Consider the following 9769-nt stretch of genomic DNA (forward strand, 5'->3'; position numbering starts at 1 on the left):
GAAGCGTCGCTCCGAAGTAAGCAGGCCGGAAGAGGAGAGAAAAAAGACGGAAAAGGGGATGAGCTCGCGGCGGTGGCGAGAATAGAGTTTTCTATTTTTCTAATTAGCGGGCTAGTTTAAGGGGGAGGAGCTCGATTCGGCGATAAATCGGCTTCGTAACCACCGTGGCTCGAAAAGAGTGAGGAGACACCCCCGGGGTTCTCTGGGATGAGAAACAGGACTTCGGGAGGTGGGCCAGGACTTTAAAAATGCAAAATTGCGGTGATTCAGCATTCATCGAACACCTGACATCCTTCCGACCGCCAACGGGGAGGAGTTTCCACGAGCTGTCGATAGTTGCGTCCGGGAACTTCCAACTGGGGCCGCGACTACTTGTCCAATTTTTCTGTATTATTCGAATATTTGAATAATCTCGTGATCCAAATGTTCGATGGATTGTGACACGAATACTCGACTGGGGGAATATCGAACTGTTCGAATGTGTGAGTGTTTTGAACACAGGTAGAACCTTTGATGCTTGAGCTAATTAGAGGGGACATGAGTGCTCGCATAAAGGAGTTTTCACGAAAGAGAACAACAAGTGGTTAGCACACCACTTAATGAATATAGTGAAAATAAAACAATATTAAAATCAAAAGTAAAAGAAGATTTTATGTTAGGTCTTCATACAGGAACTAAAATATGTAGGTTAAGTACTATTTAAGAATTATTGTAGTGGCATTCCATTGAGAGAATGCTGTATATGACTACATATTTTAAATATTATTCATTGGGTTGTCTGAGTCCCTGTCGGTGTTTGGGACAGGTCTGAATATGCAAATGGTTGATAACAAATAACATGTTCACATCTCTTAAACGGTGGAAAAGTTGTGGAACAAAATGGTACCTATATAATTCGATAAACATATATCAAAATTCTAACGTGCCTTTGAATTTCTCATAAAAATTGCCACGAACTTTCTGGAAAACCCGATAAAAGTAATTATCATAGAATCATTTTAATAGAATTATCACAACGAACTGAGACTTTCGGAGCAAATGATACCACTCGTGAAAAAGTCACCCTTTAAAAATACCACAGAAAGAGGTCAAGTTGTCGACAGACACAGATTAAACAGAGTATAAATAAATTATACCTCCGAATCGAGAAGAATGGCGATGCCACGTTCCAAATCATATCAAATTATGCGCGTACTCGCACCCCTGCCAACCACCCCCCCCCCCCCCCCCAAGGAAAAGGAGGATGCGAATCGAACGTTCCGACAACGGTTAACAAATCGAAATCGCCCGGAACGAAAAAGAAAGAGGAGCCCCCCTGGAGACGGACTGGTAGAGTGTAAAGGAGAGAGAAAAAAAAAACAGGAAAATCAAGCGAATAGGAGAAAAATGTTGAGCAGATTCTCTCCCTCCTATTCGGGGACACATAGGCGCAGAGAGCCCAGGCGACCTCTCATCCCCCGTTTCGCGCCGAGACCCCTAAACCATATTCCGCTCACAACCCTACGGAGTCGTGGGGGTTATAACCGTGCTGCCTTCGCGCCCTGGCACACGTATTTTCCACACGTGTGCAATGACAGCCGTGCCTTTGCAGCAGGACTTGCAAGCTAGGCTATACGGAGCTATAAGCAGGGCATGACACAGCATACATCGGATTCTCGCAGAGGGTTCGCGTCGAATTTTAATGGAGGTGCTGCCATCTCACAGTGACCCCTGCAAATGGACCTCTATAGATATCGGCGAAAGAGGAACGAAAAATAAAAAAAAAAAAGAAAAGAAAAGAAAGAAACGAGGAAAAAGAGTAGTCGACGAGGGGTCGTTGGAAGGGGTTGAAATCACTCGGGCGACGGGCACGAGAGCCTACTCCCCCGTATCGCGAATCTGATTAATGGATGGGATTCACGGGCGCGTATTTATATGGATTTAAGCGGCGCTTTCACGCACGCACACGTACGAACGCCGACGCACCGCGAGTCCCGTAAACGGTTAGGTCTGAATTAGGCTGTCGGGGGCGTGCGCGGTCTGTTTACAGCCAGTGGTTCTTCGCCAACCGTGTCGCGAATGTTTGGCGTTTAATTTGTGTATATCACGTAACAGAGGGTTGTAAATCAGCTTTTTAATAAGGATTTTATTAGCCAGACACGATTTGTTCTTAACCTTACAGTGCGTAATTTTTTAAACCGGACCAAACACGAATAACACTCCACCGCAAAAATTCTAATGGCAATTTAACGCCACGTGAATTATTTTTACATTCCAATTCCGAGAGGTGTCTTTAGTCACTTGTTCGGCCACGTTTAGAAATAAGTATAAATAAAACCTCGTTAGTGTTAAGGATCTTCCAAACCGTCCCACAAACTTAAAAAGGTTAAGAACCACTGGTTCGCATGGACAGGGGTGCTCGCGCGCGCGCGCGCTCATCGTGGCATGTGCATTCGAGCACAGAGGCGAGGGGGTGGGTTCCCATGGCGGGGTCGTAGATTTTCTCGCATAAGCTCGTAATTTATCCAGGAACTCGTAATCGAACGGATCCCGTAACGAGGCTCTCGCTGACGAAATGAAATAAGCCTGGGATCTGCTCGAACAACTTCTCATCCCCCCCCGTCCAAGCCACCCCTGCTCGCGCGCGGCGTCGATTTATCGACAGTCCTGTTTATTATTTGGAATCCGGCGAGGCTTACGTCGCTTTTTTAACGATGTCGCCGCTAATGGGACGAGAATGTTCTCCCGTTTTCACTTTTTCAACCCCCGCCAACCCCCTGGAGCCAGCCGACATCGCCAGCATTTTTCCGCCCGCGCGACGAAAGGATCGTTGCACGCCTCGCGTCCGCCGCGTCGCGACGTAATTCCAAGAGACTGTTCAGTCTTAATATAGTTCGGTATAAACGAGGGGTAGATTTTTTAAATTGAACCACCCTGTGGGAGACTGGGTTGATGGATAGATACTATAGAGTTTCATTAAAGAATATCGTGTGTTATTCTGTAGAATAATGTGGAATAATACGGAGTGATGCAGAATAATAAAGAATAATATAGAATAAAACGTGGAGCAAACAAAAAATCCCGTGGATCCCAATAAGAGTACGTCACATAGAGTATTTAAAAAAAAAAAAAACAATTATAGAAGAACAATCTTCTTGTAACTTGTGGTTTGAATTAGTTTGAATTATGATCGGAACAAGAGCTTGTTCGTATGAATAGGTTTGATGTGAAGTCTTGACAAACTTTATAAAGCTGAAATCACAAACTAGTTACCTATTGGTTAGTAATGATTTTGAATATTTTTAGAAGAAAACATCTACCGCTGTCCGCGCGCTGTAATATTACAGCAAAGTCGTATTCTCGGTCATTGCTTGAACGAATATTGTTAATGATTAATGTAACTATTAATCGGTATTATTCGTTCGACATGTTTCGAGATTTTTCTAGATCTGTCTCGTTTCATGCGCATCACTATTTGAGATTAAAAAGCATTTGCTTCAACATTTGAATGTCAATTTATAATTGACCAGCCTAGCCTGATTCTCGTCGATTAAAAGACCTCTGGAAATACTTGAAGGTTGATCTATGTATAATTAAATAAATCAACACCGATAAACAGTGAAACACCCGAGTTGTCCTACCGATTAAAAGGCGTCTGCGAAACATTTCGAGGGGGTAACAGCCTCGTGAATTACCGTCAGGCACGTAAATAGCCATTACGAAACAATTAGCGTCCCTTCGAAGGGTAATCGTTCGTCCGGATTTATAGTCGGCGATTCTCCCTTTTGTGAAGGGAGGCGCGGTATCAGAACGGGTAAAGCGACCTTCTCGGAACGGTGGTATTCTTCTGTTGGCCGAAACCGATAAATCTGTCGCGAACGAATTCGGCTGTGTTCGCAACGGCTCCATTTCGACGGTTGGTCGCAAATCACGCGGAACCGCGGTGCATGCGAGTAAACTCGGCGCGATACCAAAAATTAGTTGGCGGTCCAACTCCGCGGAAACAATAGCGATCATTTCTGACCGGTCGCTGGGTATACCATGCATGCTCCACTTTTACGTTGCTTATCTGAAAATATAACGTCTTGGTCTTCTCGTGACTCTGGGGCCGTTCTTAAACCGAATGTGGACCCTACGCGAGGACATCCAAAGTCCAACATACTTCGCTTGTGGCTATAGAGTATAAGCTAAATACATTAAACGTTTTTAAATTTATTGTATTTAAATATTCACGTAGAAGAAACATTACGCTATTGTACTATTATGCTATCATTTCTTTCTCAAGGATAGTGCAAGTAAAAAAAAATTGGACAAATATCCCCCGAATACGTTTAATGAACGCATATTGGAATAACAATCTGGAACTTCAAGATGCGACTAAAATCAATATCTAGATTAATATTGTTTTTATTATAATCCATCAGGTGAAAAATTTCCGAAAAATTTGAGCACATTTTCACGAGAGAATAATTCACTTTCACGACTGAAAATACATCCTACCCAAAGAAATACACGTTTTCTAGGGCCTGCAGAAGCTCTTGAAAGATCTCTGATACGTCTCCTTCGACGTGACGTAAAAAGAGGCGGCCGAAGCCTTTTGAATGTCCAATATCGCGTCGGACTACTTTTCTCGCGATTTAAGAAATAAAAAAAAAAAAAATACTCGCAGAGAGCCAAATCAGGAGAATTTTATGGGTGGCTGAGCGCAGCGACATCTTTCAAAGCCAAAAAGTAGCACACGCCGATGGTTCGAGCTTTTTGCTTCGTAATTTCTCGACGAGTGTAAAAAAGATACTCCTCACTTGTCGCCCATTTAATGGGACATGTTTACTGTCACTTGAGACGCCCTGGTTAACGACACCTGCTTCGAGTCTAAATCAGAGTGCGCATAATTAGAGGTGAGGCCAGTTGAAAACAATACCAACCTGCTACAGAAAATGGCGTAACTGGTACTGCTTCGACAAAAATGTTTCGATACGCAGCTAAGGCGATGGTATCGATGGTTTGTTTATTAATATGAATATATATATAGTATAATTAATTAGTATAAGTATGAAATCTGCGTAACAACTAAACTCTTTTATTCGTTTATTTGAATGTAGGTTGACTAACTATATCAACATCAAAAATACTTAATTCAAGAACGCCTAATAAAATACTATAATAAATACTGTAAATTCTTCGCTGAACCGACATAGTCGACCGACAACCCTAAGCTCGATATAAGCCTAAGCTAATCGAGCAAGAGAATTTTCGGTGTGTCCCAAGAATTTCGATGTTCAGGCGTTTAATTAGGTCGACGCGCGACGCTGAAAGGGCTAATAACCCAACGATCTCATGCGTTAAACGCGACATAAATAGAACCGTCGCTCGCTCATCCCCCGTCGCTTTGTCCAGCGACCTTAAGGGATGAAGAAATAATTTGAATTAACGAGCACCGACCGCCCGATACGATCTTCTTAACCGACAATATGATTCCGAGAGACCTTCGTCGAGTCACTTAAGCAAATTGGAAACGTTAATCGGATTTGATTGCTGGCCAGATCCCGATGATCGACTAGTCGAAGGCGCCCCCTCGGAGGGAAAAAGTTTCGCGGCGAGCGGAAAGCACTAGAATGGAGAAATTAAACGGGTCGAGGAAAAGGAAAGGCACGACGGGACCGACAAGGAGCGTTTCCCCGAGTGTGACGCTCACTTTTTAATTGGCTCCTGAACAGTGATAGCGGTTGAAATACCGAAGCTAATGATATACCTTTTCAGCCGTTGGACGGTTAACCCTTTTGCTCGTAACGCGCTAAATTTAGCACGTTGAAATAAATTAATTAAATGGCTGCTCGTTACGAACGAAACTTATAATACTGGACGAAGGTTGACGTTACACTTTTTTAATCGTATTTTCGGGCAAAGTAAATTCTAAGGTAACATTCGAAGGATTTTATTTGATTAGATCGTGACTCTAGAGTATTTAAATATGATTGCGTACTGTTTGGTAAAAATCGAAATTTTAATTAAAATTAAATATTTCACGATGGAATAAATATCTAAATTAAATCGCTACTGAGTGGATTCAATCGACATCAATTGTTCGAATAGAATTCTATCCCAAGGGGAATTATTCCCAACAATGATAATTTATGTAGTTCATAGTCCAGACTAGTGACTAGTGAGAAATTATTTTTTATTATTAATTTAACACAACAAACATCGGTTAACACGCAAATAAAATCAATGTTCTTTCGTACCAGAGGCAAAACTTGTATCTCGTACACGAAAAATCACGAGCTAGGAGATACGTACCGCGAAAGTTTCGAGAGAGTGTATCCTCCGCTTTACAGTCAACATACGCAAATGAGGCTGTGACGCAGTTGATATAACCGTGCGCCTGCCGAGCCACTTTTTTCCGCGAGCGGGTTAAAATCCCGTCGGGAGAGCGCTTAATCCTTTTTTTTTTTTTTTAGTCGCACAATTTTGTTTATTGTACCATACAATCCGCACTTAACCCACTTGTGCTTAAAGTAAAAGTTTGAGACCTTGTGAAAAGTGCAAATTCCAGTAGCCGAGAACGTAGACGTAAACAATAGCGATTACCTTATCAACGAATACTCATCGTGTATTTAAATTCGGAGTCGTTTCCAATGGGTGCAAATTTTCTAGAAATATTTTTAAAAGCTGAACTATATGCGGACCGTGAAGGATAAATAGGTTAAACTTTAACTCTTTTCAACCTGAATTTTAGGTGCCGTTTTCAGTCGAGTTTCGTTAAGCGAAAAATTCATTTGCTAACGTTTTGAATAAATCACGAGTGTGCATTTATATGGAATGATCTTTTCGATACATTTGGCGCAGTATTATACGTATATCAAATACATTTGCTCATTTGCACAGGCAAATATATATTATATATGATATATTTATTAATATTTTTATATAAAATATCATGTATGTTCAAATGCTATTATTAGATGACAAAGTATGAATTGAAAATTTCATTAAATTCATTTGCACATTAGTGCGTGTGTCCTGCACAGTATAGACATATAATATATGCGTATTAAATAACGAGTTTAGTAAATGGGATATATAATAGTTGTGAGTAGTTGCAATCATAATTTTCATTTTATAGTTGTTTCCCACAATTGAGGGTTAACCGCATGCTGTCCCAGTTGGCAAGCATTGTTTGTTGCAAGTGTGTAAGTTTATTTGTATTCTACAAGAATTTATTAAATGGTTTGTTGTAATTATTTACCCTATCCATTACTTTGAAACTGTATATTTGCCAATTTATAAGAATTTTAATTTCCACTAAGCGTCAAACATAATTGAAATTAAATACACCCTGATTGTCTGAAAATATGACCGTACATGAAACGAAGTGTATAAATGTATACACATGAAATAAAAATCAAATAAAAAGTGAATAATTGAAAAAAAAAGAAGATCGAGGACAAGGTACACCAAATAAGGTCTCGCACGCTACGGCCAAATAGGAAAAAAGAAATATTACAACAAGATAACGGTCAACGTTTCGCAAGACCAACCTAAAAGTTATAGTGCCTTACACGAAATTGTGGTACAAACCAAAATTAAGCGTCCTCCCCGCGGGACTCGAGCCCGTGCAAAAAAAGAATAGCGGTTTGGCAGGCACACGCCTATATCAATTATGCCACGGGCTCGTCTGCCAAAGTTGCTTACAGAACAGAAGATAGATGTCCTCGAAACTTCACCGCTAAATATTTATTTACTCCTTCGCTAAGTGAACGAGGTACTTATATGCATTGTAACAACAGCACAAGCAAACAAGTAGAATAGAAAATTCAGTTAGTCGATGATACGTTGCTCGTAAGACCTGATTTCAACGTCGAACATATTTATAAATATATTATATTACTTCGTAATATTACGAAGTAATATAATACTTGCAACATAATACTATTTAATTTATTGAAAACTTTGACACGTATTCCTATATCTCTCACTCAATTATTTCCTCTTATTCGAGTCTGCTGATTATTATAGACATTCTCACATTGGCTTCGAACGATCCAAGTACATGTTTAAACATACATTTATAATACATTATAAATCATTCATAAATGGTGCAATTGATGTTTCTCGAATTGGAACAACTGCATATGTTTTGAATTAATTGTTTTATTTCGTGATTGTCGACTCTGGAATATTTCGTTCCAGTGAAGTCCTACTGCACCTCGACGATTATTATTACTATTATTATTCATTAAATATCATGCGTTAGATGCCAAAGAAGCAAAGAATTTGAACTTTCTCCAACTCGTGAAGGATACTGTATCCCTCAAACTATTAAATTAGTAAGAAATTGACGTCGGTTTTCGAACTGTATATTTAAATCCACATATCACAAATTGACTTTCCTAGCTGTCTCAGGTGGTCAATAACTGTTGGATGGCTCACACCCAACTCCTGTGCAAGTTGTCGAACCGTTGTTCGTGGATCAGCTTCAATAGTACCTTCAATTGGTCGTTGTCGATGAGACAAGGGCGTCCGCGACGGTCTATATCTTCGAGGCTTTCATCTCCACTTCGAAATTTTTCGAACCAACCTTGCACCGTGCGTTCATTTACGGTATCTTCTCCAAATACATCGTCGACATTACGTGTCGCAGTTGCAGCTTTATGATCAGTTTACATTCGTACAGGAATATTACACGAACTTGCTTAGTATCCGTTGCGAAATAAATAGCTTAAAACGAAGATAAATTAACAGCAAAAACAAAAGCATACCTATCTGCACCGTAAGATGACATTGAAACGTAAATAGCAGAAAGTGAACTGTTGTCCCCAAGCCGAGCGTCAAAGTTCGAAAGTTCGAAAACCGACATTAATATCTTACCAAACTAATATTAACCGTCTGCACCTAAAATGGTACATCATTAGCTTCCCCTATTACGGCCGCTGTACTCGTTCCAAGGCCCGGTTGAAAAGCGAGCGTGACACTCGTTGGAGTTCCCTTAGCAAGCGTCGAGCGGCGATGAAAAAACAGTCGCTGAGAGAGGTAGGGGGAAAAATGATCCGGATAACGACGATCGAAGGAAAATAGACGCGAAACGTCGGCGATAGGGGAGTAAAATTACAAAAGAACGTGGAGAAAAAAAAAAGAAAGAGAAAGGAGGCACGGCCTCGTGGATTTCGCGGCGCGAACGGGGCAGGCGCGAGGCGATCAATTACGTAACTCGATAAAACTGGGTCACGTGTCAAAGTGCGGAGCCATCCCCAAGGTGTCCAACTTTTTGGTATAAGCTCGTAAATTACCAGTCAGCTAGCTGCTGCTACCCCCACGGCTTTAAATAGAACGTTGGCAGAGGCTCCTGTCCAACTATTTCTCCCTTTCCCACCCCTACGTGCCTCCGACCCCTTTCACCCTTTCTCTGTGCCACCCCCTGCCCCCTCGCTGCAACCCTCCGTCCGGCCTTCTCCCTCGATTCCTTGCACCCCGCCTCTCCCTTTATCCCTCGTCCGAGGGGGGCCTCTCTTGTGTTCCTTTATCACGTAGATCGCTCTTCGTTTCGTCGAACACAGGGGGCAAAGTTAGCCGGACACGTAAGTCGCCGGTCGTTAGTCGGCACGACGAACGATAGCTCGCCGGAGCTATAATCCTAGAAGGAGGAAACAAGAAGAAACGCGAGAGGGAGCGAGTGGGAGACTGCGAATGAGAGTCTTCGAGGACGGGGTGAGAGCGTAGAGTCCGGTGCACGCCGAAAAGGGGTGGAGAGAGAGAGAGAGAGAGAGAGAGAGAGAGAGAGAGAGAGAGAGAG

This window comes from Hylaeus anthracinus, unplaced genomic scaffold (genome assembly GCF_026225885.1).
Source record: "Hylaeus anthracinus isolate JK02 unplaced genomic scaffold, UHH_iyHylAnth1.0_haploid 13691, whole genome shotgun sequence".
NCBI lineage: Eukaryota > Metazoa > Arthropoda > Insecta > Hymenoptera > Colletidae > Hylaeus > Hylaeus anthracinus.